Genomic DNA, 24,693 nt, shown 5'->3' with positions numbered 1-24,693 from the left:
TTAGTATCCGTTCTTGATTTCCTGAGCACTGGTCATTTTGTTTCTTTTTTTCTTTTACTGAGGAGCACAGACTCCAGAATGAAGGGCTTGGGGGGAGGGGGCAGCAATTTCTTGGTTGGCTGGGTTGGACAAGAGGGCATAGACTCAAGGGACAGAGCAGAGGGGAAAGAGGCCGTCACTCACAGCTCCTTGGGCGCAGAATCACTCCTTTACTAGAACCCAGAAGAGGTTGCCAGTTGTTATAGAGCAAAGGTGGTGGGGCAAGGGAGAGGAAGAGGAGGTGCAGGGTGTGGGGGTGTGGCCTTTTCACCTGTCTCCCCTTGGAAACACTGGCTTGAAGGTGGATAAGATGAGACAGCGAGATAAGAACCCCATGACCCTGAAGAACAGATTGGGGTAACTTCGCTTACCTGGCAGGGTCACAGAGGTGTGGGGTTGTGGTGCAGTGCCGGGCACCCTGCTGTGCTGCAGGCACAGAGAGATGTTTATCCGGGTCTGCTCTGCCTGGGAACTCTCAGCCACTGTTACAATTATGGCCTTCGATAGAGCAAGCTTGTCCTGGAGAGGTTCCCAGCCTCCTGTGTTGGGAGTAGGGATGGCAGGAGACTGAAGCCCAGCGAGGGTCGAGGGTCGAGGGTCGAGGGTCCAGGGTCAGCGCTTGAGCTGGCAGCTGGTGCCTTCTCCACAGTCGCTCTCTTCCGCCAGATCATATAGGAAGATACGCTTTGGAACTGTCTTCATGTCGCCTGCTCTCAGAACTTGTCTGACTTTTGAGAAAGACGGGTGGCTGATCATTCTCACTTGTCTCTCTCCAGGACCCTAATGCAGATAGGCCTAGTCCAGGGGCTTCTCAACCTTCCTCATGCTGCAACCCTTTAATATGGTCCTCAAGTCACAGTGGTTCCTCAACCTTCCTAATACTGTCACCTTTTAATACAGTTCCTCATGTTGTGATGACCCCCCAACCATAAAATTATTTTTGTTGCTACTTCATAACTGTAATTTTGCTTCTGTTATGAATCTAATGTAAATATCTGATGGCTTTAGGTGCCCCTTTGATAGGGTCATTCAACCCCCAAAGGGGTCAAGACCCATAGGCTGAGACCTACTGATCTAGTCACTCAGTCATCTCCTTAGTCATTCATTCAACAGACACTCATCGGCGCTGCACGCGTACCAGGTGATGCTTTGGATACCTGGGACACAGTCATTAACAAGACAGGTCCTCGCAGGGCCTGCTTTCTTCTAGGCTGGAGGACAGAGCACAAACACGAGGCTTAAATCATGTACTGTGGGGGCTGGAGAGATGGCTCAACGGTTAAGAGCACTGACTGCTCTTCCAGAAGTCCTGAGTTCAAATCCCAGCAACCACATGGTGGCTCACAACCATCCATAATGAGATCTGACGCCCTCTTCTGGGTGTCTGAAGACAGCTACAGTGTACTTACATATAATAAAAAATAAAGAAATCTTTGGGCTGGAGCAAGCAGGGCCAGAGAGAGAAGAAAAAGTGTCTGAAGACATCTACAAAGTACTCATATATAATAAATAAATCTTTAAAAAAAAATCATGTAGTGTGTCAAAAGGTAAAAAGTGCTGTAGAAACAACCAGGATGAGCACAGCTGTTTCTACAGGATGAGCTCTAGAGATGAGGAGACTACGTGCCACACAGACATCAGGAAGACCTGAAGCCGCGAGAACAAAGGCCCACGGGGTGGGAATGTGCTTGAGGAGTTTAGACACCACAGGGAGGCCTGTGTACTGAGATGGGGTGATAAGAGCCACAGGCAGGAAGATAAGGAGTGCAGGCTGACACAGGGCTTGCCCGCCCCCCTGGAAGATTTTATTCTGAAGGAGATTGCAGTCACTTTATGACTAGGAGCAGAGAAGGGACATCATGTGGTCCCCAAGGCTCCTGTGCTGAAGAACATGGCTTCAGGGCCAGGGTGCACACTAGAGACTGGTCAGGGTGCTATCACAGTGGCTCGGGTGTGAGGGACGAAAGAGACTTGATTCTGGGCAGGAGCGGAGGAGATGAGGCCAAGCAGTGGACTCTGAGTGTGCATTCTTACATGCATTAAGGTAGGAATCTCGTCTGGTGACTGCATACGTTGCATACGTGACTGCATATGTTGCATATGTGACTGCATACGTTGCATACGTGACTGCATATGTTGCATATGTGACTGCATACGTTGCATACGTGACTGCATACGTTGCATACGTGACTGCATATGTTGCATATGTGACTGCATACGTTGCATACGTGACTGCATATGTTGCATACGTGACTGCATATGTTGCATACGTGACTGCATATGTTGCATACGTGACTGCATATGTTGCCGCTAACTTTTGTTTCATGTATGTTCTTAGTCACCACTCAGATAGAAATTGAGAAGATTCTCTGCACCCTAGAAGGGTCTCTACCTCTCCCTGTCAGTACCCACCTCAACACAAGCACTCCTCCACCTTGTAGTGCTTGCTCTTACGCTTCTATAAACAGAAAGCAGCAGTGCATCCTCTTCTGTGCCTTGCTTCTGAAGTCAAGCGTGATGGCCGAGCTTCTTCACTGTTTGGGGAAACCTTGTAAGTTCCTCCCTTGCTCCCGATAGAATTCTACTTTATGGAGAGCCAGTGGATTTGCATACGGATTCGATGACTCCTTATCTCCCTCCCAGTCCCTCATATCACCACATCTCCATACACTGGCCTCCCTGTGGTGTCTAAACACAAGTACATTCCTACCCCCAGGCCTTTGTTCTGTGTGTCTCCCTTGCTTGTGTGCCTTCCCCACGTCTGTGCGGCAGCCTCACCCACCTCTAGAGCTTTGCTCAGAGACCTTCTCAAGGAAGCCATTGTCGACCTTGTAACCCTTTCTCCCCAGCCCCAGCCCGGCCACCCCAACCGTACTCACCCTGGTTGTTTGTACTGCACACTTTACCTTTTGATGCGCTATATGATTTAAGCCTCCTGTCTGTGGAGTTAGCTACAGATTTAATGTGAGGAGGAGTCAAACAACCAGCTTTCATCTGGAGAATGGAGTTGGCATCATCCAACGTGGGCAGAGCTTCAGGCGAGTCAGGTCTTTGACGAAATAGGAATTCAGTTTTAAGAAAATTGAAGGTGGCGTGTCTGGGCATGCATTGGGCAATTGGGTTGAAGAAGAATATTGATAAGGAGACCCAAGGAGAGCCCACAAGGAAGACGAAAACACAGATCTCAAGGTGGGGTGGGGGGTAGGAGTCCTGGAAGCCAGATATTGAAAGTACATCAAAGAGAAGCAGGCAGTCAGTTATTCCAAAATGCTGCAGATGTGAGAGGACACTGGACCTGGGTGGCTCAGCATGGGTGACAGGGACAAGAGCGATGTCAGTGGAGGGGGATGATAAACAGCTGGATTGCAGAAGGCTCCACAGAGAAAGGGAGCAGAGAGAGGGCTGCTGGGTAACATTGCTATCTCAGGTGTTTCGTTGCAAGGAAGCAGTCATGGGTGCAGCAACTATCCGAAAGTGGGAACAGGGCACTTTGCTTTGTGTTGTTTCTGGAGATTGGGGGAGGCCAGCATGTCGGCGTGCTGACTGCAATGGTGAGGGAGGTGGAGGTGGAGGGGGAGGGGGAGATGTCCTAGTGTAACAAGAAGGGTTGGAGCCAGGGCAGTGTTGAAAAGATGAGCTGTGGGCAGGCTGCAGGGGCCATTCGAGGGCCTCCGGCAGACCAGAGACAGACACTGGTAGGAGTCTCCTCATGAAATGTGAAGCAAGAAATCCATTCAGAATGAGGATGACAACTGTGTGTGTGTGTGTGTGTGTGTGTGTGTGTGTGTGTTAGGGAGAGTAGCAAATTTGAAACCCTCAATTTTCTAGGAAACAGCTGATGACTAGAATCCAGAAGTCTGTCCTCTCAGGGGCAGCAGGAAGTACTCCCTGAAGCTCTCGGGGATGAGTTTGAAGTGTTCTCAGCTTTGGGGTTATGAGTTTAATGCCAGCCATGATCATCTACACAGGCACAGGCATGGAGGACGCAGGGTCTGTCCTTCAGCAGCTCAGAAGTACCAGATCCGTGGTAAGATAGGGATCTTATCATGGTTGGAGGCCGGTTCATGGTCAAGGGCTTGGATTTTATTCTACGTGCTTGACGAAGCCTCTGAGTGTTTAAGCGGGGAATGACCTAATTCAAGTTGCATTTTTTAAAGGGGGGCATGAAGAAGGACAGAATTGGAAGGCCACAGGCACGGTAGGGTTCGGACCAACTGGAAGACATTTAAAGTGATCAAACCCACCCTTTCTTGGTGAGTATTGGTGCCAAACCTTTGGAAGATGGCAGTGCTAAGGATGAGGAAGAAACTCAAGGGCTCTCCCTTCACATCCCTCATCCTGCCTTAGCAATAGCGTCTCTACATGCCCAACAACTTCCTGGGCACCTGCAGTGTCTTCATCTGCCTTCTTCCTACCTCCCTATCAGGAGGCCATTGGCTTCCTCAGGCTGAGACCTGAGGAAGGACAATAGGGACACATGGCTTTGGCCTTCCCAAAGTATCCAAGATATTACAGAATAGGGAGCCCTGACCTTTGGCAGGCTCCACTCAGAATGGGCTCAGTGGCTTCTGGGGTTCTACTTTCTGCCCCAAAAGTGTCCCCATCTTGGAGGATACTGTCCTGGGCAGGGTGTCGCCAGAGACCCATTTCTCTCCCGCGTTGCTGGCATGTGTTTAAGGACATATGGACCGTTTGCGCAATGGTTGTCACCCTAAGGGCCGCAGTCCTCTCAAAGCTGCTGTGGGGCACTGAGTGGCCAAGGGGCAGCTAGTGCAGCCGAACATGGCCAGTCAACAAGCAGAAAACACTTCCCCAGTGGCAGAGGAGGCAGCACGATGTTGTCCTAAGACCGGCATAGGGGCCTCTGGGTCCCAGCAGCAGCCCTTCCACAGGGAAACAACCTCTTCAGCCCCTTGGAGCTCAGTGGGCTTTGCAGAGTAACTGGCAGGATTGGTGTGGGGCCTGCCTGCTCTCAAAGACAGCTGGTTTCCCATCTCAGCCTTCTGTTCTCGGGGAGCAGGGGTAGGGGCCACAGTAAGGTAGGAGCTGCGAAGCCCCCTTTCTCCTTTCTACTCCCACAGAGCCCAGGGCTCTGATGCACCCTCCTCCCTAGGCAGGCAGGGGCCACAGATCACCAGCCATTCTTTCAGGACTTGGGTACAGGAGAAGGAAAGTCCAAGACAGCTCTCCACTCCTTCCCTCCTTCTCCCCATTCCCCTCACCCCTCACCCCTCTTTTATGATTGTGGGTCTCATGTGTCCCAGACTGATCTGAAACTCACTATGTAACTAAGAACGGCCTTGAGCATTTTGAGCCTCCTCTCTCCAGTTCCCAGCTGCTGACAAACACGTTTGCAACGACCCTTTCAGAGGCATCGTCCTCCTCCTGCTTTACAGGGGTACATTAGGGGCACCAAGGATGGAGTGAGGTCTCCTTGGGCAGGTAGACCTGTGTGAAAGTGGTTAATGTTTCTGTTTCCTATTTCTTCTTCTCTGAAACAGTCTCCCAGCTCTTCCTTTATCTGCGTGTATCCCTGTGTGCCTGAAGAGACTGTCAGATCATATTATATAGATGGTTGTGAGCCACCTTGTGGGTGCTGGCAATTGAACTCAGGACCTCTGGAAGAGCAGCCTGTGCTCTTAACCACTGAGCCTTCTCTCCAGCACTTTATGTTGCTACTGTGACCCACCTTGGGCTCTGGTGTCAGGGGCAGGGTGTGGGTCCTCCCACTGTCCTGTTCATGATTGCCAGTGCCTAGAACATATCTGGCTGGCACTTAGTAGGTGATTTAATTCTTGTGTCTGTGGGAGTGAGAGAAAGCTTATCTGTAGGAGACCAGTAGTTTATTGGGGATTGAGCAGCCGAGGCAGGAGGAAGTTGGACACACAGTCCATGCTCACCTGAACAGGGTAGATTTATATAAGGAAACTGCTCCTAAGAGTTCAGGGCCGGAGAAGTGAAGTCTCCAGGCTCCCTTTGAAAACAGGAGCAGGAAGCCCCTGGCCCTGGGCTCTCAGCTCAGTCCCCCTGTTTATGAAGCCAAGTGTGGTGACACCTTCTGCTTCTAGAATGTGAACAATCCTTTCTGCACCATACTCCCTGGAGCTTTGTCCTCTTGTGGGGAGCTAGCTTCCCAGGGAGTGGAGCAAAAGTGTCCCTGGGGGTTGGCATCTCTGCGAATTGTGTCAGGGCCGGCAAGTACTCGCCCTGTTTAGGGACTCACCCTGTTCAGCAGGCACTGGCAGTAGTGCCCCGTCTTCAGTAGAGGACACAAGGAGCTGCCCACATGGTGGGCTGTGATAGAGAGCTCCGTGGTGGACATCATGCTCACAGAGCAACTGTGTCGGCCCCAAGGAGTGACCATGGTGTAGGGCTGAGGGGTGTGAAGTCCTGACGCATCTGCATTGTCTTCACCAGCTGTTGTCTGCAAACCAGAGAACAATGCTCTGAGCATCCAGGTCTTCAGCTTCTCTGCACCTCAGGTTCATGTTCTCCGGGGCCAGTGAGAGCCCAGACAAGGGATTCCACTGGAGCCTCCCTACTTCACACTTCTCCCTGTTGTGGGGACATTGTTCTCAGTGTTCTCTGACATCATCAGTCCTCAGGGCACAGACCAGGGGTCTAGTGAGGATGCTGATGAGTACCAGCTGGCACACTGCCAGGAGACCTGAGGAGCCTGGGTCACACCAGCACAGGCTAGGCCGTTCCCAGCCAGGCTCTCACCTGTGCCCCAGGCTTTCTTTGCCCCTCAACTGGTAATTTTTTTCTGCTTAAAGATTTATTGTACACATGCATGCACCCACCCCCCTACACACGCGTGTGCACTCACACACACAAACACACACACACACACACACACACACACACACACACACACAGACTGAGAATGGAACCTGGGTCCTTTGCCAGAGGGCCTCAACTGCTGAACCCTCTCTCCATCCCTTCATTTTGCATTGCTTACTATTCTTACATTGGTATAAGGTTTTAGAACTTATCAAGCTGAGTTGTATAAGGCCGATTTCATGCAAGTCTGTAATAGAAGTTAGAGCATCTTCTTCCCTTCCCCATTGCTGTCCTATCCCTTCCTCTCCTCCCCTCCTTAGTGCCTTGAAGGCTCCTACACATTTTGTTGCTACTTTTATGTCATCTAAACATGGGTGATTTTATACCTATAAAAGCTAAGAACCGGGCTGGAGAAATGGCTCAGTGGTTAAGAGCACCAACTGCTCTTCAGAAGGTCCTGAGTTCAAATCCCAGCAACCACATGGTGGCTCACAACCATCCATAACAAGATCTGATGCCCTTTTCTGGAGTGTCTGAAGACAGCTACAGTGTACTCACATATAATAAATAAATAAATCTTTAAGAAAAAAAAATCTAAGAATCACTAAGGAGAGAAAACAAGTGGTTTGTTTTTCTGAGGCTGACTTAATTTACATACTGTAATTTTATAATCTCCAGTTGTGCCCATTTTCCTGAAAATGGTGTAACTTCACTATTTATGACTGAAAAAAAGAATCACGTGTGTGCACATGTGTGTCGTCTCTCCTCTGTCTATCCTGCTGTTAACTCCCGAGTTGGTTCCATAACTTAGCGGTTGTGAACAACATGAGAGAAACTCTGGAAGATTCCTGGCCAACACAAAAACATTAGATGTTAAAACTACAGCCTGGCCAGGCGGTGGTGGCTCATGCCTGTAATCCCCGCACTTGGGAGGCAGAGGCAGGCGGATTTCTGAGTTCGAGGCCAGCCTGGTCTATAGAGTGAGTTCCAGGACAGTCAGGGCTACACAGAGAGACCCTGTCTCGAAAAAAACCAAAGGAAAAAAAAAACCAAAGGAAAAAAAAAAAGAAAAAAAAAACAAAACCCTACAGCCTGCATGGCACTGACGGCAGAAAAACAAATAGCAACAAACAGAAGCCCTTCCACGGTTCCCAGAATATAAACTAGTCCAACCACTATGGAAATCAGCGTGGGGGGCCCTTTAAAAACTAAAAATAGAACTAGAGAATGACCCAGCGATACCACTCCTTGTCATTTACCCAAAAGAGTCCAGTCAATTGAGGGGATATTTTCATATCCATGTTTACTGCAGAACAGTTCACAACAGCCGGTCACTTCTTACCCAGGCTGTGGAGCAGATGTCTACAGGCAGGGGATTTGACTTGAACAAAACCTGTAACTGTGCAAACACCTCACATCTACCTGGCCACCTGTAACATGTGTATGTGTATATGAACACCTGTAAGTTATACATATCTGTGTATGAACACCTCACACCTCCTCATTTATGAAGCCTTGATCTTTACATTTGTGGGGGGTAAAGTGGGGCATGCCATGGCCTACCTGTGAAAGTCAGAGAATTAGGGAGATTTGGTTCTTCCACCATGTGGGCTCCAGGATTGAACTCAGGTCATCAAGCATGGCGGCCAGCATCTAATTCGCACTGTGCTCTCTCTCTGGTTCCGTCCCACCCCTCTGCTCAGAAGGCACCTCTCCAGGAAGGTCCCCTTCTCCTGGCTCCATGTTCCCAAGCTCCCTTTGCTGTCCCTTAACACAGGCCTTCTGAGATGCACTGGCCTAGGGGCCATTGGTGAGGTGTGATGGGGGAGGTAGGGGGTGGGTGGAGGCGGGCGTGGGGGATGGGGTGTGGGGTGGGAAAGCCTGTTCATCTATATGCGCGGTGCACAGTTTAGTGCCTGCCTGTTCTTTGAATGTACTGACTCTCTGAACGTATGGCCACAGTGCGATTCTTGAGACTTAGGACCTCAGGGTCTTGGGTCGAACACTTTTCATGATTGTTTCATTTAAGAGCTTGTGTAGAGCATTTTATCCAAATAGTATCACACATCCCTATCTTCTCACACAGAAGCTGAGGCACACAGCAGCTACTCAGTGACTGGATGGATAACTGAGAAGCCTTGCATTGAGCCTTGACTTCAGCACTCACTGGTGGGCGATCTTGGGTAAATCACCCCTACCCCTTCTTTGGGCACCAGTGCCCATGTTTACAGAATGGGCATTATCCCAACCCCTATGGCAAAGAGCCTAGGAACCGGTAGGGAGAACGGTTCTGTTGTTCAGTGGTGAGCTGGGTCTGGTGCGTTGGGGGGAGGGGTGCCATTTCTATTCCCCTGGCTGACTCATGGCCTGCTTGGCTTGATGGTCTAGTATTGAGCGACTAGAAAAGGCAGATGCCTGGCTCCTGGGCTGGGGACATGTGAGCGGAGCAGTGGTCTGCAGGACAAAAGAAGCTGGACTTGAGGGGCGGGATGTCCGGGAAGTGCTTGGCTGAGGAGCTGCTGCTGGACAAAAGTCCCTTCCCTTAGGGAGCTGTGCCTTGCTGTCTGCGACCTGCTGGGACAGCTCCAGGCTCTGGCTCCTTCTCAGGCAGCAGACAGGCTGGGCAATCCCACAAAACTCCACGGACTAAAGCCCACAGAGGTTGCATGAGCAAGGTTGGTACTGAGCCTTACACCTGAAGGATCTCTGTGCAGGGTGTGAGTGTGAGTCCACACACTCAGGGAGCAGACTGCGTTAGTGTGGCTGGGGTCTGACCCCTATCCACAGTCATAAGACAAGGAAAAGATGCAAAGTTCAAGGGAAACTCCAGTGACAATCGAGGACCCAGATGCCCTGTGGACCTGGGAGAGAGTAGGGATACCCGGAGGCATGAGCTCTGGGCATAGGCTGCCATCTGCTCACATCAACCTTGCTCCCTTAGACCTGCATCTTTTGCACGAAATGGGACTTGCTGAACCTGAATCCTGCCTGATTCTTCAGAGCTGCTGCTGCAAGGACCAGTGCCCTGGGGGTACAGGATCTGATAGAGGGAACACTCAGAGTATATCTGAAATGATCCTACTTCCTGCTGTTTGGTGGCAGAGAGGAGGCCATATGGATGGAGTGTGTGTGTGTGTGTGTGTGTGTGTCTTGTGGTTGGAGTGGACAGTGTGGCTGGAGGAGTTCCTTCGTAAGCATGCCAACCCCTGAGATACAGAGCTGATCTTGGGGAAGTGACTGTGGCAGGAACAGGAGGCACAGCAAGAGCAAGTGTTCGGCCAATGTTCTGAGAACAGTGCCAGGGGCACTCACTCCCCTGAAACACCAGCAGGCATCTACCTCCCTTTAGGCAACTGTTTCCATCAAGTAGATTGCTTCTTCGAGCCAGTGAGGAGCTCTGGGTCTGCCTGGCACAGGAAGGAAGACTTAGAGTCCAGTGGGGGAGGGGCAGCTATGTGTCGATTATCTCCTTGATCTCGGGGTTCAGCTCTGTGACTTGTTTGCTAGCATGTTTGATTCCACTCTCTCCTTCCAAGCCAACATTGTCATTCCTTTGCAAATATAGAAAATGGGGGCACCGGGGATATAAGGCAACTTGAAAATTGTTATCCATCTTTTGAGATTTGGTTGTATCTGTGATAGGCCACTATCCTCAGCGTTCTGCACACTCTGGGAACCATAGCCCCATCCTTGAGGGCTTCTAGGCTGAGAAGGAGTTAGAATACAGAATCTGGCAGATAGTAAGAAGAACCAGCCTCGCAGAAAAGGCTGACATTTCTGAACTGGAGACCGCTGGTGGGCATGGGTGTGCACAGGCATGGCCTAACCAGCTGCCTGGTCGCCTTAGCTCTGGGTGCTCTCTCTCTCTCCAGCCTCAGAGCCTGAATGGGCTTATTCGCGCGGCTACTTCAGTCACAAGTGCAGGGATGCTAAATCAGGAGGTGTTGCTAGCACTCTGCAGCTGAAGCAGTCCCATGAGATCTCTGGGGGTGGGGTGGGGTGGGGTAGGGCAGAAGTGAGTTGGAGCGGCAGCTTAGCAGGATCTGCTTGGGTCCTAAGCTTGTGTGCTGGGAGGACCCAGGGGTGCCCTCTTTCCATCAGTCCCTGGGGAGAGGCAAGGCTGACCCTCAGCTCAGGCAAGAAGCAGCTAAGTCTTAGCCCTGGGCCTTTCAATCTTCCTAAACCTCAGTGATGCCTGTAAGATGGCCGTGCTCCTGTCACCCTAGACACGTAGGAGATCCAAGCAGGTGGGCGGCAAACTCAAAGACTGCCTGGGCTACCGAGTTAAGTTCAAAGCCAGCTTGGGCAACTTAGAGAGATTCTGTCCCCGCCTCCCCCCCACCGAAGTTAATGGTCTAGCTCAGTGATAGGTCCTTGCCTAGCACGTAAAGCCCCAGATTTAGTCTCTAGTGGGGGAAAAAAGATAATAACAGAACTGCCCTGCCCGTCTTGCAAGCTGACGTCTGGCACCCATGCTCTGTGGTACTGAGGTACTTCTTGCTCCTCTCTTCTGCTGCCCAGGCTCCCAGTCCTTTCCTTCACAGGTGCAGCCAGATTTTTCTATTGGGAGAAACAGGCCCGTGGTGTTTGTTTTGTTTTGTATTTGTTTTAGACACAGCCTCAGGTGGGCCAGCTAGCTTCAGACACATGTGTAGCAGAGGAGAGATGACCTTGAACTCTTCCGGATCCTTCCCAGCGTCGGGAGTGAGGGCGAGCGCCAGCACACCTGACTCCCCACATTCTGCAGGCCCTGCTGAGCCCCTACTTCCTTCGCGCTCCACAGCAGTGCCTTTCTTTTTCTGGGCTTCCTCCCTCACCTCCTTCCCAGACCAGAGCTACTTCTGCGTCAGAAATTGGGCTGAGTGCCATCGGGCCTTGCGAAGCTAAGCCAGGTCAGGGACCAGTAGTCTCGGCATTTCCGGGGAGCTTGTTGGAAAGGCAGGACCCAGCCCCACCCCGGGCTTGCTGATTCATAATCTGATTTTTAAAAGGGCCCCAGGTGACTCACATCCATTGTCCGTCTTGGAAGGCTCAGATGATCTGGACACTAGAGAATGAAAGAGTGAAGTCCTGCCCTCATCTTCCCCGTAGCCTCCTGGGAATGTCAGCGTGCGAAACACAAAACAGAATGCACTCGAGCAGTTTGAAGGTGGGAATTCTCTTGCTACAGAAGGGAGTCACATACTGAAGCACTTGTGCACCCCATAAACATAAGCAATTATTATTTGTTGATAAAAAATAAATAAAATTTAGAATCATCCCAAAATGAAGTTAAAAAACAAAACAAATATAAGCTTCAGAAGTGCCCGGTGAGCTGCAGTTCCAGTTCCAACCAGTAGGCGCATGACCTTGGGTACCTGGCTCTTCTACAGAGATGGGTCCCCACTTCCTGGTACAGCTTCAGAAAGGAGAGAGAGAGAGAGAGAGAGAGAGAGAGAGAGAGAGAGAGAGAGAGAGAGAGAGAGAGAGAGAGAGAGGAGAGGGAGAGGGAGAGAGAGGAGGGGGAGGGAGAGGGGAAGAGAGAGAGAGAGAGAGAGAGAGAGAGAGAGAGAGAGAGGGAGGGAGGGAGGGAGGGAGGGAGAGAGGGATCGTGTACATGTGTACAGCCCACTGGGAGGCAGGTAGCAGCTCTGCCTTGCAGATGAAGGGACTATGGTTCTGAGAAGTGATGTCATCCATTGAGATGCTGACACAGCAGATGTAACTATAACCAGGCCCTCTGTTCCTGTGAAAAGCCATGGCAGAATCCTGTTGCTGTGGCCTGTTAGAGACAGAGGGTACTGACCACAGACGTCTGGCAGGTGAGGTTGGGGGGCAGCCAATCTTCTGTGGGACTTGGGATCTGGGGCCTTTGGAACAGACTCTGCTGGGAGGTGAAGACCCCCACCACACACACACACACACACACACACACACACACTCACGCACGCACGCACGCACACCTGCTGCCGCAGCCTGTGTACCAACCCTCCTCACCCCCAGGCTGCAGGGCTGCCCTGCCGGACTCTTGCCTGCTGAGCTCCCCAGGGCTTCTTACTGATGGCTTAGTGTTTTTTTTCCAGCTCTGAGCAAGGGCACCTGGGACGTTTTCCTGAATGGTGGATGGAAAAGAAAGGCTTTGATCTAATAAGCCCCTCCCCCAACGCCTCATAATCAAGATTCCCTCACCCAGGGTCATGCACACTCCTGTGATTCATGAGTCTGCACCGAAGTGGGAGAAACATCCGAAAGCGGATTTATTGATCAACCCCCAGAGAAGCTGCCTGGCCAGGCTCCCGCGCTGGGTCCCTGCCAGCAGCCATGTGGAGCTCTGTCCCCTGGGTGTGAATGATAGGGCACCCTGAAGGGCAGGACAAAAGGCTGCTTCCTTTTCTACTCAGGCCTGGTAGTGAAGAGAAGAAGGTCTGGCCTTGCAGGAGATGGAGCCCTGGCTAGACCTTCATAGAACCAGCTGATTTAGTGGAGTGAGTGAGGCTGGACCTTCAAATGGAAATCTGGAGAGATCTAGAGAGGGACCCTCCTCTGAATGAGAGCTAGGCATGGGGCTCCTCTGCCTGCCAAGAAGGGTGTTGGTCTTGAGAAAGGGGGAGCAGTTTCAGGCTGGCTTCTTATTGTCCCTTCCATTTTAGTCACACTTAAAGTAACTATTGATTTTGTTGGCTCAATAGATGTCTTATTTGTAGCTGGTTTTTGTTGTTGTTGTTGTTGTTTGGTTTTTTTTTTTTTTTTTTTTTGGTTTATTTTTTAGATTTGGTTTTTTCAAGACAGGGTTTCTCTGTGTAGCCCTGGCTGTCCTAGAACTCACTCTGTAGACCAGGCTGGCCTCGAACTCAGAAATCCACCTGCCTCTGACTCCCAGAGTGCTGGGATTACAGGCATGCTCCACCACCGCCCGGCTGTAGCTGTTTTTTAAGCTATTGTTTTTGTCTCCTTTTCTCCTCTTTCTGCCTTTTAAAAAACATTTTTAAAAAAGAACATCTTTTATTTATTGATAATTTCACACAGGTATAATATGTATCTCGATCATATCCTTTCCAACTCCCCCCTCCCCACTGACCAACAAGTGCGCCCTCGTCTTCACATCTTCTTCTGCTCTTGATTTTGTAGCTCACTGAGTTCAGATAGAGCTGCCTGCTGGCTCGCTGACCTGCCTGGTTGGCTTGACCTTGGGCAGCCAACCATAGCTGCAGGGAGTTCCTGAGGGCAGCAGCTGTGTCTGTCATGCCAAGAAGCCAGGATTCACAGCCTGATTCCTGCCCCCTCTTCCACAATGTTCCCCCAGACTGGGGGGTTTCCATGGCCCGTTTAGAGCGAAGCATTCAACAGAGAAATTTATACTTAGCACTTCGACTGGTTGTGAGTCTCCGAGTTAACTGCTGCTTACTGCAGAGAGCAGCTTCTCTGGTCAGGGCTGACAGTGACACTAACCTATGGACAGAGATGTAAATATTTAGAAGGTAGTTTGACAACGTGTCTCCAATTTAGCAAAACAACAATAGCAGGGTCCTCCAGAGGGGCCATGGACCGCCTGAGTTGTGGACTTTTCGCCCAGGTTAACAATACCGCCTGATTTATTTTAACTGAGCTCTTTTTTTTTTTTAATCATTCCTTTCCTTTTCTGAGTATTTTTGAGTGCCTACTATGTGTGGGTTACATGGGTGCTCTAGGGAGTGGGTGCTGAACTGGCTTTGTCTTCGTCGTTGGGCACTTGGTATTTCTTATTGCCCCATGGGGAAGGGTAGAGAATTAGCTTCTGCTGGTCCCAAGGATCTGCCTGCCGCACACTGTGTGTACTGCTTGGGAAGGAGGCTTTGGCCTGGCTCCTTCTATGGTGTCTGTGTACCTGGACCTCTCTTCACCTGGAGCACAAGCAAGGGGCGGAGCTTTGGGCAGCAGATCTTGCTGATGGCTACTGGCTAGGAAAGGCTGGTTTCTAAAGACCTGGCCAATGGGACAATGTGTCCACAAAGAAAGCATCAGGAAAACACCTGGTAGAGACAGTAGAGGATATGTGTAGGTGCTGGGATTCCAACTACTGGTCCTCTGGGCTTTAAGCTCTAGAGTAGGGGCCAAGGTATGGGGAATCTAGAAACTGATGAAGATTATAACTTTTCTTCCAGGCCCCAAAAGCCATGTCTTCTGAAGCAGCAGGAGGGACTGAGTGTAACTCTGGAGATCTGAGGGTGTGGGTGGATTCTTTCTTTGGGATGTCTTCCAAGGTGGAGCACCCGCTCTGTCCTAGTCCTCTAGTCGGCCACATGGCAGATTTTTCCCAGAGCTCACAGCTAGATGCCGGGAGCTTTAGGGAGGAGCTGCCTCCTTCGAGCAAAGTATCATCCCTAACTCCTGGCCACGAGAGGTCCGAGGGCCTCAGCTCTCAGGATTCCAGGCTCATTGGTGCTGATCTAGAATCTTTGGCGCTATCTCCAGCAGAGGCAAGTCATAGTCCTTATGGTGGAGATGGGCCTTGGTTGCAGGCAGGCTAAATACTTGTCTGAAGGGAGGCAGAGAACGGGGCCTGACTCCCCTGCATTGGTCTCCTCATCTTCAGCCTGCGCACTGAGCACTGCCTAAGAGAACTGTCCTGGGGCACAGTTCCGGGTTGCCTAATGCAAGCCCCTCCCACCCGCATCGCCTCTCAGATGGAGCAGGAACGCACTGCTTCCCAGCATTGGGAGAATGGATTCGAGAACTGGCTGTAAAGCAGAACCGGAAGCCCTGAGCTTGTCCTTCCAACGCCGAACAGTATCTTTTTGTTCACCCGTGTGCCTGTACCCTGCTCTGTATCTCTTCAGAAGCCTCGCTTCCCACAGATCGGAGTGGTGGGGTGGGGCGGGGGGAGTGGGATTCTTCAACACGCTGGGCATGATAACAGTCACGCAGAGCTGCTGGCTGATAACTGAACAGGCTCCACGGCTTCATCTTCCTTAGTCCGGAGAATTGTCACTTCTCAAGGCTACCAGCTGGGATTCCATGCATTCATTCCTCTGTTTCTTCCCTCAGCCACGGCCATTCTCTTTCCTTTCCATTTCGTCCTCCATCTTCCTCTCTGCAGGACCACGATCTACCAGTCCTTGTAGCACATCTCCTCCATCCTCTGTGCTCCAGATGATCACGCAGCTGTCCCCAAAGGGACGATATCACTAAAGCCTTGTTCACTCGTGGCAGAGCCTGGACCACCAATGGGGTTCTTGGGACCTTGGCTACAATTAGCTCTTCCAAGGAGGACAGCTTGGGGTTCCAGACATCAAGAGTGTGGACATCTCTACATTCCTAGTCTGAGCCACTTACAACTGCCAATCCCATCCTGTTCCGCAGGTGTGTTAGCTGGGTTGGAGATTCCCCTGCTGCTCCTTTAAGTCTGATGGGAGAGGCCTCTGAGAAATTAAAGTACTCCGCAGCCCTCCCCGCCCAAAAGGCACTTTGGCTACAGGCATCTCCATAGTGTTGGAAAAGGGATTGCGCCTCTCACCAGCTCAGTCCTGCCAGGAAGCGACACACAGGTCATGCATCCCGTCCCACTAGATGACTCAGCCCATGCCGCTGCAGGTGAGGCCGTTGTCCTTGGCCTTTTTCTTCAGCCTGGCTTTACTTGAGGGTCGGAGAGACCAATCTGAGAGCAGCACGTGGCAGGCCGGCAGGCGGCACTGATCTTTGCATCCTGAGCTTACTGAGGTTACTCCCTTCTCAAGGCAGCACTCCATCTGACCTTCAGCGAGAGGAAGAGTTGGCTCCATCTCAAGGTTGCCGGGGACGTTTTAAGAGCCGTCAGCTTGGGCCTCCTATTTTCAAGGGATCATTCTGATATGCCTCAGACCAGAGAGAAAAGAAAGGGAGCCCTAGGAGACTGCATTTGGAAATTATACCTCTCCCAGATTTGAGACACCCCCTCCCCCCATGCCTCCTGCTGGGTCAGAGCCACTGGGCACACCCAAATCCCTTGGTAGGGAAGATGGAACACACCCAGAGAAATGTTCGCTTCCTCACAAGGTGCATGGGTTTATGACAGACTGGGGAGCCAGATACTCGTATGACCTCGGAATCGCTGCACAGAAGTTGCTGCACAGTGACTTTGGAGTTGGGCTTTGCAGCACACACAAGAGCTCTTTTCAGGCTGCTGAGGACTGGGCCTTCCTCTTGAGACCCAGAGTTTCTTTTGCACAGTGACTGTTTCTTCCTTCACCCTCAGCACCCAGAAAGGGGCTCTGAATCTGAAGGAGGGAGGGGAAACAGCTCAGAATAGAGTTTCTAAATCACACACGGGAACTTAATTGTCTTCTCCACCAGGCTGTGGAGTTGTTTGCCCTCAGCAAGTGACCAGGAGCCATTTGCAAGGCCCATTACGCTAATGACCTAATCAGTTTATCCAGCTCTTTTCTTTCAGGAAGTTTAGAGACCCCTCCTATCTCTTAGTTGTCTTAAGCCTGGCCTTGGGGTTCTAGCTCACCTCTCTTTGGGGGTGGGGGGTCAGTTGTTAACTGATGTTTGGGGTGATGGGTGATGTCACAGGGATCAAGCAAACAGGATTCTTAAGCCCCCCAACATCTGGCCCTCTCCCTGGGCTCCCGAGCCAGACTCCTCTGGGAAATGTTACTATTAAATATTTGGCCCCTGGAGTGTGCCGAGAGCCTTTGATTGTATCTGGTTTCCTGTTCTCCTTTGGGAGGAAGAATTTCTCTGCAGGAAGTATTTTAATATGTCTGAAAGCCTTACTTCCCCGGTTTTGAAATCCAAGTTTCCAGTTACAAAAGGCTGAGATTGTCCTTAAGAAGGGAGGCAGGAAGGAGGGGACAGGAGTCGTGAAATACAGCTCCATCTCTGCAAAGGCTCTGGAAGGAAAGGCGTTGGCCATCCCGTGGAGGCCATCCCTGACTGTGGGTCCTGCATAAGGCACAAGCTTAGCCCATCCAACCCTCCTTTCCCTGTCCCAACGCCCAGAGCCCGGGTGAAGAGCAGGAGATAGGAAACAGGTGTCATAGCCTGAGGACACTGCTTGGCTCTCCACAGCTATTGGGCTCCCACCTCTTGCGGCCATTCTTTGAGATAACATCTCAGTTCTTCTGCTGGCTCCCCTCCTAAACTCCTGAGGTGAACCAGACACCCTCTCAAGCGTTTCTGACACCTGGGATGGCTTACAAGGTAATGCAGCAACTGAGACACCAACCAGATGGTGCAGTAACCCAGGAATTAGCAACAACAGGAAGAGCCCCCAGGCTGGAGGCTGGAGGGAAGGGAGCCGGACTGTAATGGGGGTCTGTAAGGAAGGAGGTAGATCCACAGGCTAGGACCAGTGAGGAGCCTGGCTCCCTGCTTCCTCTTCGACTCTCTAGTACGTCGGTATTTCTGAGACCCAGCTTGCTCAGGACTTGTAACCATAAAGCAGGGCAGAGCCAGGAGGGAAAGCCCAGGACAGCAAGCCCAGGACGGCTTCAGGACCAATGTGTTCCAGTCTTCTTGCAGTGACACCAAGTTGCCTTCCACAGTCCAGACTGGCCATTCTCAGCCTTCAAAGAGGATTCTTTACAGCCCCCGGGGTTCTCTTCTTTCCCCACTGTGCTCTCTATCAATGCCTTTGTCTCTGTCTCCACTCCTGCTGGGTTCTTTATCTGGCGACATTGAGAGCTTTTCTTGTCCTTATTGTTCCCGTTCTCAGAGTCAACCTATAATGAATTCCTAAGAGCATCCGGGTAGAGTCCTCCTCGGAAGCTGAGGCTGGGAGAGGCCACCTGCTGCGCACACAGCCTCCAAGGGGAAGTGACTTCATCCATGAAAGAGAGCATTCAGGAGGCAAAGGACCCGTGAGGAGCTGGCCGCTGAAGGGCTCCTGCTGGGTCTTAAGAGGGCCACTGTGCACTGAACAGCAGCCTCGGAGACCTAATGCTCTTCTGGGCAATGCGTGTAAAGGCAGTGCTGGACTCTAAGCTGTTAGGACATGTTGGTGACTGACTGCTAATACTTGTCTTCCCTAGCAGAGACCCTTGTAACTATAAGGGCCCAGGGAGGAGATCTGTGATTGTCTGATTGTCCCAGATCCCAGACTCTCAGTGTGGCAGGGAACAAACGGGGACAAGGTCCTCTGTGGTCATGCTCTGGACCGCCTTTTCAGTTGGCTCTCTCACTTTTTATTTGTTTGTTTGCTTGATTTCTCTAGAAAGACGCTCACTATGTAGCTCTAGCTATTCTGGAACTCCCTATGTAGACAGGCTAAGCTTCATTCACAGAGATCTGCCTGCTTCTGCCTCTCGAGTTCTGGGGTTAAAGGTGTCTACCACCACACCCAGCTTTCTATCGATTTTCTAACCAAGCACCTGACTGATGATAGGAAACGTTTGCTTACCCCTCTTACCTCATTCCTGGCTCCCTAGGATGTGCCACGTGGTGACTTCTCAGCCAGTCATTCCAGATTAAATGATGCGTGGGTTCACTGGTCCATTTTCTCCTGTACTTATTTGTTCACTCAGCACTGTCCTAGGAGCTGGGGATGTGGCGCAAGCACGCCGGTGAAAGCTCTGTCCTAAAGGACATTTTTCTGTACTAGAGAGAAACACATATACCACTAATGCCTAAAGAAAGCCAGGGGGTGATATCTCGGTCAAGAAAATTAAATATGCTAAGAGCCTCCAGGGTGATGGGACCATTTTTTTTTTTTTCAGAATAAATCTGGACTCTTTCTGAGCAGGTAACATCTGAACTCAGAACTGATGGGGAGGGGGACCTCACAGATGAGCAGGAAGTGCAAAGGCCCTGCAGTCATAGGGTGCTCCAGCTAGCTATGCAAACAGTGAGTGTCTCTGATGGTGGACTTTAGTTCTCAGATGACCTGTAAAGTGAGCGGGTCAGGGACACTTGAAAGACAGTGGCCCCGTTAGCCACCTGGGTCAGGTTAAATTCAGAGTCGTCTTGCTTCTTCCCCTACCCAGACATCCACACTTAGCTGCAGGTCTTAATCACCTTTTCACCCCAGCTCCACTGTGTCTACAGAGGCACCCTGTACTGCCCAGCTGCCTGGGTGGCTGAACTAGCCGTGCCAGTCTCCGTGCTGTTCCATGGTCCATGCCACTGCACACTTTCACCCAGCTCTGTGTGTCATCTTTTAAAACCACAATGGGTTCTGCCATTCCTTTGCAGAAAGAGGCTTCCCTGAACTTAGAATAAACCTTACAACCATTATTACGACCTTAGGTAACAGTCCCTGGCCAGATCTCTGCTGAGCTAGCCAGCTCCTCCTCTCCTGTGGTTCACCCGGGCATCTCTCTTTCTGTTCCTTAGACTTTCCTGGGCTCTCTGCTCACAGTACCTTCTACGTGGGAGGCACTGGCCGGGACCTTGGCCTGGATAACTTGCTGGTGTTCATTTAGCTCTCAGCCTGGGTCTCTGTCTTAATCAAGGGCTCTGTCTGCCCAGTCTCAGCTCTCCGGGTCTCTTTCTGGTCTCCTGGGCTTCCTGATACAAATCCTATTCAACTTTTGCTCCCAGAGTGTCCCAGTTGATGTAGCACAGGGTTTAGATGTAGACATACCTCAGACTTAAACATCCCATCTCCATTGCTTCCAGGCTGGGAGGCCATGGGCATGTGTCCTGATGTCTGTGAGTCTGTCACTACACTCATCAATATTTGCACGTAGGGATATTAATATTACTTAGGGTCCAGCAGAGAGTGGTGGAATCCTGTTGGCAAAGCTGTCCAGCACTTAGATTAAAGCGGGGAGGTTAGCTCCCCGTAGCACTGGTCAGTTATTATCCACCAACTAACTAACTACCTGTCATTTCTTGGTAACTTTCCTTTAGCTCCCTCTCATGTGGCAGCTCTGAGGAATGTCCAGGGAAGGAGCATGGCTTCCTCTCCTCTGTCCTATTTGTGGTGGTTTGAATATGCTTGGCCCAGGGAGTGGTAGGAGGTGTGGCCTTGTTGGAGGAAGTGTGTCATTGTGGAGGTGGTCTTTGACACCTTCCTCATAGCTTCCTGGAAGTCAGTCTTCTCCTAGCTGCCTTTGGAACAAGAGCTGTCAGCTCCTCCAGTGCCATGCCTGCCTGGGCACTGCCAATGCTCCCGCCTTGATGATAATGGACTGAACCTCTGAACCTGTAAGCCAGCCCCAAGTAAATGTTGTCCTTCTAAGAGTTGCCTTGGTCATGGTGTCTGTTCACAGCAGTACAACCCTAAGACAGAGGTAGATGCATGAACCTCTCTGCCTCACCAAAGAGGTCAGCAGCAGCCTTACACTTCTTTCCTGAGTCTTCCCTCTCCATCACAGGGGTGTTGACACCCCATTCTTCCCAATATCCAGTACTTTCACATTATACCCATTGATGAGATGACCACCAACACTTGCTCTGGGGCTAGCAATGTCTTGGCTTTTAAAGATACCATGCCGAGTGCTCGTGAGATGGCTCAGTAAGGAAAGATGGCTCTTGCTGCCAAGCCCAGCGATCTGAATTTGATTCCCAGAAACCACATGGTGGAAGGAGGAAACCATGATATGAGTTATGTTTGGGGGCGGTAGTAAAGCAGTCTTACTGCCTAGCCCAGGCTGGCCACGAACTCATGATCTTTCTACCTCTACTTCCAAGGGTACAGGTATGAGTTACCACACCCAGCTCAAATCCTTCCATTAAATCTTATTTTAAAATTCTCTTTTTGAACAGGGTCTCATGTAGCTCAGGTTTGCTCATGCTGCTTATGTAACTGAGAATAACCTTGAGCTCCTAATCCTTCTGCTTCTCTAGCAAGTACGGGGTCCTAGATAATATCACAATGTTGCCACTTCTGCTAAACCTTTATGGGGGCTGTTTCTCTACTGGTTTTTTTTTTTTTTTTTGTATCCACACGTTGTGTGGTTGAGACTGAGTGCCCCCAACACAGCACCTGGGGTGGTAAGGACTTATGTCTGGACTTAAGAGAGTCTTCTCCAAGCATGGTAGACAACTTCCACGCCCTCACCCCGTGCATCAGCTCCCTATTCCCAGGCAGAAGGAGAGATGAGTGTCTCCCCTGGCCCCAGAGAGCCTGCCCCACCTCAGCCAAGGTCCTGGGTCTAGTTTTTCCCACCAAGGAGAAAATAGCAAGAAAAACAGATGGTAGCTGATACCCTGTACTGTAGGGTCGCCTAGGACCCAGAGCTGGAGGAGCCCCAGGAAAGCTTTAACCCCAGGGGCTTTGGGCAGGCAAGAAGGGTAAGGGGTGGAGGAGGGGTCCCTTCAGGCGTTCCTCTCTTCCATATGGATACTGTTAGTGTCCATCTCCCCTGTCCTCTGTGTCCATGTGTGGGTCTTGGGGTAGACCCACTCTCAGTACTTGCGGTCGGTCATCAGTTTCAACATCCATTCTTAGGTGGTGCCTAAAATGAACTGGTCCAGTTTCCCCCATGTTAACGCAGAGGATATTCTGAATCTGCCACCATCTGCATCTAAATGACCTAGTTAGTCTGGGTCCTGAAGGGGGCCTGGGCTTGGAAATAAGAGACCAGGGCAAATAGATACTCTAATCCATATTTCTGCCATTCTGCTGCACGCCCACACAGTGTGGTTATGGAGTTCCCCTGAGACATGGTTGTGGAATGGCTTTACCGACTCTAAAAGAGATCTAAAGGAAAGATTTGGATGTAGTGATGGGGAGCAGAACCCTTGACCCCGCCGCCCTTCCTATGTCTGCAGCCCCTCTGCTTTGGGAGAGGCTGCAGGCTGAGGGTCAGGATTGTACCCCATAAGGTGGTCTGCCTGTCTTTGTTCTTTCCCTACACATTCTCACCCAGAACTTGCTTCCTTGTGTCTGGAAGGCTAAGAGGGTGGGGAGGCACTTGTAGATCTGCATGAGCCAGGCCTAGGTGAGCTGTTTAGATAGAACTAGGGCTGTGCTTTCTTAGCTCCTGGGAGAGCTGGGATGTTGCAGATCCATGCTTGCCTAGGAGCTTGGTGGGGTAAAAGCCCAGGCTAGGGAGTATTAGGAGAGTATTTTCAGAGTATTTGAACACATGCTATCGTATTCTTATGTTACCCCTACTCTCTGAAGCAGGAAGGAATTGAGTTAGCAAGCTGCAGACCCGGTGCCCACATTCAGGTCTTCTGACTGCAAAGGATACAGAGCCCTGGATGTTCTGCTGCAGATATGAGGAAGGAGAATGGTGCCCACTGTGTCGGTAGTGAGGCACAGGGGACTGAGCTAGCTCGTGGCTTCTCGGATAGCCTGGGAACATAAGAATCCTGTGTTCACAGGGGCGGGGGCGGGCAGGACTTTAAAGGTGTTAGAGTCGGCTGCAGTCAGCCCTCCCTCACTTTCTTGGTTGGGATGAAGGGACTAGGTAAGAGGTTCCAAAGGCCATCGCTTGCTGGCCTCTCAGAGGACCATCTGCTTCCCCCAGCAATGCCCTCATCTCTAGCCTGAAAGAGCAGGTGGATATCAGTGGATCCCTATGGGTCCAGAAACAGAAAGCACCAGACAGAAGAAAGTAGTCGGAGTCTTCCCTTCACAGCCCAGGGTTCTGGAGGCCACCCCAGCCCTCTCAGGAGCTGCACTGGAAAATAACAATTGGGCAAGCCACAGCCACTCTATAGCTCTTTGGCACAGAGCTGGGCAGGCCCCAGCCTTTGGCACTCTCTCCAACGCCAGAGTGCCGGCCGAGGACACTGTGGCTGGCTGCTGGGTAGCGTGATTTAAGGGGAAGTGGGAAGCCCCCGGGGATATTATCAAAACCCTCAACCCTCAGTGGCTGGCAAGAGAGGCTGTCATCTCTGGCTAATAGGGAGCCTTGTCTCTCATGAGTCATTGCAAATGTGGGAGTCTTCTGTGCCTGCAGACCTGGAGAAGGTTAAGAACTCTACCTGTCTCCCTGTTCTTGTGCTGTCTTTGGTTCACCCAAAACATGAGCTACACAGGGCTGGCAAGATGGCGTAGTGGGTAAGGAGAAGGAAGCCCTCGCTGACATGCCTGACAAAGATCCCTGGGACCCACATAGTGTTGTGATTATTTCATGGCTCCAGAAAGACCACACCAGGCCAAAGAGTTCCACGTGAGGTTTATTGAGAGAGAGAGAGAGAGAGAGAGAGAGAGATATCAGAGGTGCCTTTCTGTTATATTTGGATATTGACTTAGCCACAGGTAAAAGTAGGAGGTGAGTCAAGTAGATTCTGGGAAGATGGCGGCTATTGCCTTGGCAACAGGTATGAAGGTTGCACTGTCCTCTATATGTGATGTCACGGGTTTTGGAGGTCCTGATACCAACAAAAGGAGACAACTGATTCTTCTAAATTGTTTTATAACCTCCCCCCACTGAATGTAATTTAAAAAATTAAAAAAATTTTGAGCAGGTGGAGAGATGGCTCAGCTAATAGCCCTAGGTTCAGTTCCCATCACCTATACACCTCAGCTCACAACCATCTATAACTCTAATTCCCAGGGGTCAGAAGCCCTCTTTCTACCCCCATGATTACCAGGCACACACAGAGTTCATACACATGCAGAGGAAACATTCAAAATCATAAAAATAATTGATAATAAACCTTTACAAATAAAAAACGATAAACAGGCTGGAGAGATGGCTCAGTGGTTAAGAGCACTGGCTGCTCTTCCAGAAGGCCCAGGTTCAATTCCCAGCACCTATATGGCAGCTCACAACTGTCTGGAACTCCTGTTCCAGGGGATCTGACACCCTCACACAGGCATACAGGCAGGCAAAGCACCAATGTGTGTAAAATAAAAATAAACAAATCAAGCTTTTAAAAAAGATAGACAAATATGAGCTACATAGAGGCAGGAGTTATTATCTTGTTCTCAGCACCTGCGCAGAAAGCCTTGATGAATGTCTGTTGAGAACAGCATCCACACAAGTGTGCCAGTGCGTGGACCGGAGGAAGTGTGAAGTGCTAGCAGATGCT

The 24,693-nt window shown here is 50.8% G+C and overlaps 1 protein-coding gene across 1 annotated transcript in view; it reads left to right on the top strand.

Annotated features, from left to right (window-relative positions):
• Positions 1–24,693, top strand: part of Adora1 (adenosine A1 receptor) — a 34,322-nt gene that overhangs the window by 6,370 nt on the left and 3,259 nt on the right. The window lies entirely within an intron of this gene.

The sequence above is a fragment of the Apodemus sylvaticus genome, chromosome 12 (assembly GCF_947179515.1).
Source record: "Apodemus sylvaticus chromosome 12, mApoSyl1.1, whole genome shotgun sequence".
Taxonomy (NCBI): domain Eukaryota; kingdom Metazoa; phylum Chordata; class Mammalia; order Rodentia; family Muridae; genus Apodemus; species Apodemus sylvaticus.
Note: the sequence above shows the minus strand (reverse complement) of the source record. Positions and strands in the feature narration are given on the sequence as shown.